This window comes from Suricata suricatta, chromosome 15, assembly GCF_006229205.1.
Source record: "Suricata suricatta isolate VVHF042 chromosome 15, meerkat_22Aug2017_6uvM2_HiC, whole genome shotgun sequence".
Taxonomy (NCBI): Eukaryota; Metazoa; Chordata; class Mammalia; order Carnivora; family Herpestidae; genus Suricata; species Suricata suricatta.
In genome coordinates, this window is record NC_043714.1 from 28,773,816 (window position 1) to 28,783,974 (window position 10,159).

At 35.6% G+C, this 10,159-nt stretch overlaps 1 non-coding gene across 1 annotated transcript; it reads right to left on the reverse strand.

Annotated features, from left to right (window-relative positions):
• Positions 1-4,159: 4,159 nt before the first annotated feature.
• LOC115279541 lies at positions 4,160-4,262 on the reverse strand. Its single transcript, XR_003903501.1, has one exon. It is a non-coding gene; the product is annotated as a U6 spliceosomal RNA (small nuclear RNA).
• Between the last annotated feature and the right edge of the window lie 5,897 nt (positions 4,263-10,159).

Consider the following 10,159-nt stretch of genomic DNA (forward strand, 5'->3'; position numbering starts at 1 on the left):
CTGATGCGGGGCTCAAATCTATGAGTCGTGAGGTCATGCCCTGAGCCAAGAGTGGGACACTGAACCAACTGAGTCACCCAAATGCCTGAGCTCAATAGAGTCTTTTAAACCTTTAACTCCCAATCAGTTAATGTTTTTGTTTCTTTTTTCCCAGCCAAATACTCTGCCCCAAATTTCCATGTAGTGAAATGTAGCAAAATTTCATTTTGGGGACATTATTTCTTAGATCATGAAATATAAATTATTCTTTACTACTTTATCATTCAACATTGTTGATAAGTTTTAAGCAGAAATTTCAGGTGCAAATGGCATTTAAAAACCAAACAGGACCTATATCTTTGCACTGGTTTATGCTTAGAGCACGAAAATTAACGTTTCTTGTCTGTAGTTATCAGATTTTTTTTTTCCCAGAAGGAACATGAGTTAATGGATTCTTACCCTACTTTTTAAAATCACAACTAAATAAATAGTTGTTGAGCTTAAGGAATGGTGATCTGTGTAATTCACTTTCCCTTAGGGAGCTATCCTTTGCCTATACTTTTTTAGATAGAACTGAGCAGGGGTATTTTGTTTGTTTTAGTTTATATAAATATCAGAAACACAGAGTACAAAAATATAATGAAATGCACATGTGTAAATTATCTTATGTCAACTGTTACTTCTAATCTATATTTTTCTTTTACCTAAATTGCATAGTCATTGAATCTGTTCTATTGTGAATGTTCCTGGAATAAATCCAGAGAAAAATCTAGATAATCTACCACAGATGTGCATATTGCAATGTATTACGTTAGCCAAATTTCTGTCATACCTATCTTTATCCTTTAAAATTTAAACTTTCTTAAGATATCACTGTCTATATTCTATTTTGAAAATATTTTTCTTTATATCTCACCTTCATTAAAATTTGCTGCGATATTTATTTTGCTGTTTAACATAAGTTAAGAAAGAATGTAGAAGGAACAAAAAAGCCTAGTATTTTTATTGGTATTAATATGTGCTTGTTCTTTGTTTAGTGGAATTCATTTATTTTGATTTACATAATTTTTTGCTATTATTAAATGTCTAAACAATGTTCTCGACTTTTCATTTAATTTTGTAATTCTCTTTTCCCATTTTTTACTGACCAAAGGAGATTAGGGACAGATGGTGATAGGACATCGTGAGAGTAAGGAAATTCTGGGTTAGGGCCACCACTATTTCATCAAAAAGCCATCGAGGAATTATAATTACATGTGAATGTTGTCTAGAATTTTGAGGAGACATAGTGATACTGCTATGGAGAGAAGGTAATTTCCCCAAAGTTGCTTAAAATGGGTGTTTTATATAGGAGTCTTTTCCTTTGTATACTTAGGTTAATGTGTTTACATTTAAGATCTCTTTTCTCTTCAATATTCATGCTTTGGTTTTAGCACCTTTCCCCCAGGAATGTAGAAGTAAATTTCTGCAGTCCATTTTCAATTTCCTGGAGGATTTAGAAATACTTTATGCCAGAAGCTTAAATCTTGAAATATTGCATATCGAGCTCTGCACTGTCTGTAGGAAGGAGGCTCTGAGGAAGCTGGTCTAAAGGTAAATGGGTGAATGCTTATTGCTTTACCTCTTTGAGACCACAAAGTTCAGAAACAAGGTGTTAGGCTTTTTCTCTTGGTCTCAGGACAAGTTGGTGGCTCACCTCCCCGCCCCCCGCAGAAGCAAGCACTCCAGCAGACCAACAAGAGACACCAGTAAGTAATGCCACATTTTGAGTTAACTTTAGCTTTGTTTATTGTCTCTCTTGCTCTAAAAGCACACACTAATCCACTATTTTTACAAAACTCAAAAGTAAGATAATTGGTTGGAATGGGTGCTGGAAACTGATCTTATTCCTCATGGATTCCTGTCTTCCAGATTAGGGTCGAGGTTAAAATAACCCAGTGCTGATCATCATATCATCTAAGGCTGTCTAGACAAGGTAAATATGTTCTCATAAGCAGTTTTGCAGACAAGAAAAATATAGGTTTGTGTAAACCGCTTGCTCAATCCTTTTGTGATATGATTAAAGTGAGAATTATGATTTTAGTTTTTATATATTTTACGGCAAATGAAATGAGTGAGTGAAAGCCATTTTATGGAATGTGTTCCCTGGAGCAGGAGGCTTGTCCCGAGTCCTCGGTGTTGTGGGTGGAAGCAGAAAAAGAACCTAGGCATGATCAATTCAGGCTTTAGTGGACAGGCTCACTCTTCATTCCAGTTCACATATCATCTGTTTTTGTTATCATTCTTTGCTGGGCTCCTACTGCTTTGAGCTCTTTTAAAATAAAGATCTAATTCTTTTGAATGATCTGGAAAATCCTTTGTTTTAATATTCAGCTTCTCCATAGCAAATTTCTTCGTTTGCTTTTTTATCCTTGTTTCTTCCCTCTATGTACTAGACGGTTTTGACATAAATCCTGTGTTTATCCTTTTTGATTATGTCTCAACTTGAAAAGAGATGATCTTTTCTGATAAAAAGTTTGTAGCAGGGTGTGTGTGAGCACACATGAATGTATTTAATTCAGGCTACAGAAACCTCTCTGTTCCTGGGTCATACATGTGAGGTAAGCAATCTTTTCCTGTACTTCAGCTGATTCAGCTGATTGAGGTAAGCACGTGGGGCTTTTGCTCGCTCTCCTTCACCTGCGGTGTGGTTGGTTGTAAAAACAGACGGCCTGTGCAGTATCCCATTCTGGTCATTTTCTGATCTAGGCCCTGCTACATGATGTCCATTGGCTATGTTGTAACCCACTGGATCGAACTCACTCAGGCAACAGAGAGTTTTTGAGAGCGTTATTACAGATTATTTCAGTTCGGCCGAAAGGCTCCCCTCGGGTAATAGAGGCACCCAGGGAGCGCCCCGCCGGGCTGGAGCATGGGGTTTTTTAAAGGTTTTGCGAGCACGTAATTTATTAGCCAATTACAGGTTGTAGCACCTTATAGTAACCAGTAGTATCTTTACACATACATATTACTTTTGGCAGGAATCTATTGGTTTTAGAGTTCTTCGTCTCCGATGAGGTTTGAAATAAGCAATCACAACACAAGCGGGAGGGGGAAGCAAGCGGTTTTACAGAAGCAAGAACTTGAGTAATAAAAGGGGAGTGGTTACCGGATACAGAGTCCTGTGAAACAAATTTAGCAAGCAAGCCAGCGTGTTCAGAAGCAGATTGCGAAGACAATGTGCTAGTCTTGTTTGTTCAGGACTCACGGTTATAAAGTTGTTACATGTGTTTTCCCCCTTCTGCTAGTTTCTTGTTATTGCTAGGGTTCTGAACAGTGGAAAATTTTCTGTTGCCTCATCTCCCACTGTCTGTTGTCCTAGTTCCCTGGTCAGAGTGGTCTCTAACAGCTAATGTTGGTTATTATTGTTATTGCTAAGTTCCGTGTGTTTTTTGTATGATTTATGTAATGATTTTTAAAAATCATATGTTGATTACAACATGTCACTGGGAATTGCATAAGTTTAGAATGCTGAGGTTTGTCGTTTTGTTCAGGGCATTTATGCAAAAATCTGGTACGCAAACACTCAGAAAGTGTTTCTCTGAATAAAAGTATCCAATTATAATTGAAGTCCACACCTTTACTTTAATATTATTTTTTAAATGTTTATTTTTAGGAGTGTGTGCACATACGTGGGTGCGCAGACGCACGCACGCGCGCCCACAACACACACACACACACAGGCGCGCGCATAGGGGAGAGACAGAGAGGGAGACAGGATCTGAAGCAGGATCTGCGCTGGCTGCAGAGTCCGATGCATGGCTCGAACCAGGAACCTACAGACCGTGAGATCATGACCTGAGAGCCAATCTCCCCTGCTTAACTGACTGAGCCACCCAGGCTCCCCTGAGGTCCATACTTTGAGAAATAAAAAGGACCAGCGACTGTTTTTTGAAAGGTAGCTAATTGGTTCCTGTGTAGCTAACAAACAGCAGAAAGTGAATGACTTGTGCTGTTATAAATTTAAATTACTCTCTCAAATTATATGTGTATTTGGTAACCGATTAAGTACATCAGAAGTGTTTGTAATGAAAAACAAAAACCCTAACCTCTTCTGCCCTAACCCTGATCTTTGGGTCAGAGGAAATCTTTTTATTCTATTTTTATTTTTAATTTATTTTTATTTTTTAAAATTAAAAAAAAACCCCTGGAATTCCTCACCGATTTGCAGGTCATCTTGTACAGGGGCTATGCTAATCTTCTCTGCATGGTTCCAGTTTTTAGCATGTGTGCTGCTAAAGCACACACCAGAGAAAATCTTTTTAAAGTGCTGTTCCGTTTGTGATCTTCTTAACTAGATAATATGATCCCATCTCTATTTTTCACTTTACCAACTTAATAAAGTATTGATTGTTTAATATGAAAAGTCATTTTATCTTCTCTGTTACTTTTCAAAACATTATTCTGAGAGGTTAGGTTGGGGCAAAAATTAGATTGGAATGAGGTGGAGAGGGACTAGGGCGTCAGAGATGACGCAGTCCTTAGCCGTGGTTTTGCTTTCTGCAGAGTCAGTAACTCGAAGGCAAGACTGTGGCGAACAGGTGCTCCGACTCCTGAGAATTATCCGAAGGTCACCACGCCTGTATCATTCCCCTCACTTCATCTCATCACATAGGCGTTTTATCATGTCACATCATAAGAAGGGTGAGTACAGTATGTTAAGATATTTTGAGAGAGGAAGACCACATTCAAATAGCATGTTGTTATAATTGTTGTGATTTTTTTTTTTGGTTGTTGTTAATCTCTTACGCCCCCTTTAAAATAACTTTATCATAGGTATGTATGTATAGGAAAAACTATATAGAGACAGCTTGGTATTTTCTGCAGCTTCAGGCATCCTGTGGGGGTCTTGGGACGTGTACCACTACTGTATTGTCAATTTTGTGTAGTTTAGCTCTAAAGGGGACTGGAAAACAGATCTGTAATTAGAGAGGGATGTGTGGTTGAGAAAGGCTTTTGTTCACATTTGTTTCATTAGGATGAGAGAATTTATATGTTTGTAAGTCAGTGGGAATGATCTGGGAAAGATGGAAAAAGTGTTTAATTTACAGTATCTCTAAGTGTATGCCTTGGTCTAAATCTATATTTTATTTCTATGTGTATATATTCATTGAATTCTTGCAATAGCTTTGAGATATTCTTATTATGCCTGTTTTACAGGTAAGAAACTTGGGCACGGACAAGTTAGGCAGTAGTCTCAAGATTACAAAGCTAGTAGGTGGCCATGTTAGGATTCGAATTAGAATGTCTGGATTAAAAACCAGAGACTTAATCCCTGTGGTCTTCTGCTTCTGAGGCTTACTTCAGAGTCCCACTTTGGCTTTCTTCAAACGGATTATTTCAGTAGTTTTAAAGTATGCTATCCTGTGTCATGACGGTGGGAGAGTCTGGCTGTCTGTGGAGAGATTCTGGATGGGAAGTTAGGTTGCTGAGTGGCAAATTATTTTATTTAATATTTTTTAATGAATATTCCTGTTTTGAGTCTTATTTCTCACTTTGGTGCTTTGTTACATCAGTTGACTTTGAACCCCAGTGCTCTCCAGGTTATTTTCAAGTGAATGTTTTCACACCTACTCAGCAGTATTTTTATGGCACATTCTAGCCTGTAGTTTTTTCCCCTCTATTTCATCTGTCAATCTGCTCACATATAACTTCATCTTTGAAAAGTTTGTTGAAATCTCTTTTATAAGCTGATGCACCTCTCATTCTTTTCTCTGGCATGAAATTATTTATTTTGTATACTTATTTTGTACTTCAGAATCTTTCAAGAGTAATTGGAAAAGTGGATAAAAAGCAAACACATGTTTCCAGCCTTCATCTTAAATTGGAAGTGAAAGTATTGACTTATTTTTTAAAGATAGATGGACTGGTTAAGTATCTTTGAGTTTACTGATTTTGGTACAGTGATAAAGAACACAAACTTAAAAAGGCTTTAGTTTAAAACCAGCTCTACCACTTCGTCGTCACGTTAACTGAACCCTTAGCCACAGTTACCTCACGAGTACAATAGTTGAAACTACTAATTGAGATGACAAAGGATTGACATTTAGCACAGAGTATATTCCATGTTAAGTGCTTAATGAAAAGTAATTACTATTTTTCTTAGGTAATAGTGAGATCCTGATAGAGAGAGTAATATGGGTTATTTGGTTTATATTATTGGTATGATCATTGTCATTATTAAATATTGATTTTAATTATTGATTTAATATTTAATTAAATATTGTCATAAGTGATGAGAATATATAGAACAGTAAAAATTGTTTTTCTCTAAATATACCTAAAATAGTTATTGCATGTAACATTATATATTATTTTTATGTTATAACAGGGGTAAGATTTTCCTTTGAGAGAATATTTCTGATTTTTATAATGCCTATGAAATAATAGAATATTTTATTAACAAATTATTTCAGTGGGGTTCTATATTTCTTTTCTATGGATACACATTTTTAAATTTATATAGTTTTTTAAAAGAAAACACTGCTGAATATAATATATATTTGAAATATAAAAATAGCTTTCAACTTAATTATCTTTTAGTATGTATATTATATAATTCTAATATATAAAATATAGTCTAATAAATATTTTATTATTCTTTATTATACATATATATATAGTATAAGTACATATATCCTAGGCAAAGGGCCTTGTTATTCACTACATGTCAGCTTTCTTAGTCGGACAAAAATTAATTCTAGTTAACGAGATGCTAGATGATTATTAGCTTTGAGAGTAGAAGAACCTTGCTCTTTTTTTGAAGTTCTAAGTCATTTATCACTATATGTTTGGGGATAATTCTGAGACTTTGTACATTAAATAAAAATATTAGAAATACAAACTAAGGTGATCTGTTTAAGAAAAAAGGGATATATAAGTATATGAACAATGGCCAATTAACCCTTTGAGCTTCATTTTCTCTATTCAAACATTATCATCTCAATTTATGATTGTGACTTACTATGACCTGTTACCATGTCTGTAGTAGCATTGGAGACACTTTGTGTTTAATGTTATTGACTTTTAGAATTTTTAGTTTTCACTTGAATGAATGAATGAAAGCATGAATATTTTTACATAGTTTATCAATTGCCACATAGAAAATAGTATATGAATTTAGAAACTGGATACCTTACATTTTTCTTACTTTGCTTGATCTTTTTAACGTTTGTCACATTTGACAACATTTTCTTTATAACTTTTTGAACTCCCAATGTTTGCTCTTTTTCTACTTTTTTAATTGTCCTGTATTGTAGATCTTTTCATATCCTTTGATTCTTCTTACTCTATATCTTTTTGGGGGACTGATCCACAACAGTCATTCATCTGCCACTAGCAAACACTAATAGCTACTATCCTGTATATCCTGCTCAGATCTAGTTCCTAAACTGTTCATCTCTCTCTCTGACCCTGTATGCATTTATGTATGTATCAGTCTGTCACCAGCTGTTTTACCGAATATGTCTGCCTGAATACCTTGGAAGGTATTTAAAACCCACCAGTTACACACTAACCCTGTTTATAGCCTTCTCGATGCAGAAGGAATCCCTACTCACTCCCTACAACATGCGCAGTACGTCCAACAGCAATCTCTGCATCTACGACTTCTGTCAGGTAATAGCAGTATCATCAAACCAGCTTCCCAGTAGTAAATTCAGGGTCTTTTCAATCCCCCCTACTTTTTAAATCTTTTAACTTTCACTTAAAAATATCAAAATGATCATAACTTTCTTTAAATTTATCACCAAATCATATTGATTTTATATCAAACATATTTTCTGAATGTCTTCTTATTGCATCCCATTCTGACCTCTGCTTTTCAAGTCTTTATTCCTTTTGCACCCCTTATCGTATTTCTTTTTATCTATTCATTTATTCTTCTTTTTTTTTTTGATAGACAGAGAGAGAGACAGCGTGAACAGGGGAGGGTCAGAGAGAGAGGGAGACACAGAATCCGAAGCAGGCTCCAGGCTCTGAGCTGTCAGCACAAAGCCCGACTCGGGTCTTGAACCCATGAACTGTGAAATCATGACCTGAGCTGAAGCCGGACGCTTAACCGACTGAGCCACCCAGGTGCCCCTCTATTCATTTATTCTTAAAAGCATATTATGAGGCAGTCATTATACCATGGAGATAGTCAGGGAAGCCTTCTCATAGGGTAACATTTAGAGCAGTGAAATGGGAAGATGAGCAGGAGCCTAACTATTCTCACCTCTCCCCTCCAATGCTGCTTCCTATCATTCGTTCTCCACAGTGATTTCAGATCCAACACAGATCCTAAAACACAAATATTGCTGAAATTATCAAATTTCGAATTCCAGTTACCTATGGCATAAAATCCAGATTCCTTCAAGGCACACCTTTGCCCTCTTTGCCAACATGGATTCTCTCCTATTCTTTTCTGTCCTGCAGAAAGACAAAGAAATTGCATTCTCCAGGAAAATTTGAACAAAACACAAAATGAAAATCATTATTTATTACTGTCTATGGATGTGCCTTAAATGTCTACTTTCTCTTGTCTGCTTAACTCGTCCTTCAAGACTCATCTCAAGTATAACCTCAGGGAAGTTTTCCTGAGAGAATTAGATTCTACTCTAAGCTCCCACATTCCCTTAGCCTCTAAAAAATACCTCTATTATACCACCTGTCACATTAAAATTCAATCATCTTTTACATGTTTGTTTATTCAGGTTGATTGAACTTATTCAAGTCAGGGACTGAGATATTCATTTCTGCTATTTCTGGCACCCAGCTCAGCGCCGATATATTAGGTATTTAATAAAAACTTGATGAATGGTGGATGGATAAGGAGACGAATGACAAAAATTTGCTTCTTTCTACAAATAATAGCTTTGAATATACCATTAGTCCTGCTCACATTTCAGTGCCAACAGTTTAAAGATATTTCAATGACATGACTTTTCTGACCCTGGAAATAAATTTCTATATTTTACAACTCGAATACAAACAGCTAAAAAAAAAAACAACAACAAAAAACTTCTTAAGTTGTGTATTAGATTCTTTTACATTTTTAAGATTTGATATGTGAAAGGAAAGCTTAATGGAAATTCAAAGTGGGTTTGAAGGATATCTGAGTGGTTACTTGTAAATAAGAACATTCTGTTTATCTTCCTCTAGTTCACTAAGAAAAGAAAAGAAAAGACAGCAACACTGGGGAAAAATAGATCCTGCATTTTGAATCACAACAAACAAAACTAATAAACAGCAAACCACAGGGACCTGTCAGCTGAAAGGAAGATTCAGCATTCATTTTATAAACAATTCACTAGTATGTCAACAGAAAGTCTGACAGGGAAAAGAAGTGAACGATATTTTTCAAAAAATACCTATTTTGTTGAATAAATCTTGAGTAAAGTATTGTGTGAGCTGTACTGATAGAGTGTAAGGGCTGTGCAAACGTGAGGAAGCAGTATTTCTCACATTAAATAATTTTATTGTTGAGATACGTTTTCTTTGAAATTTGAATATTACTGCAATATCATTAATATTACCCCTTTTTCTACAATACAACATTTGAATAGATGTTACAAAAGATTCTTTTCTTTATAACAATGAATAGAACTAGGTATAGTAATAGGAATATTAAGAATATTAAGACACATGTAATTATTTTCATATTAGCAGCATGATTCTCATGATAACAGAAGGAGGTCATGAAATTAAAAACAGATTAGAATTATTAGCATGTCGACCAACTGATGTGCTTATCCACTCAACTTCTCAAAATTTATTACAAAGCTGATCAGATTAAAATTTTAGTATAATAGGTTTCTTGTCATAGTTTGGGTCTTCCAAGAGCAAATTCTTAGATTTTGATTTAGGCACGGATTGTGTATTTAGGAGGTATTCCCAGAATGCTGGGGGTAAAGAGAGATTGCAGTGGAGAGAGGAAAACAAGGATGAGGGGAAGCCAATTAAAAGTGGGTTCTTGAACTGGTTATGACCCTAGGCAAGTGAGTTTAACCTTGCTAGGAATCCTGTGGGAAACCATGTAGAATAAACCTTAGACTTGTCCTTCCAGTGCATGTGAGACTAGGACATCTATTCACTGACACTAATTTCTCTCTGACTGAAGGTTGCTCCTAGAGATGCGTACCTACTGCACTTAAGGACTATG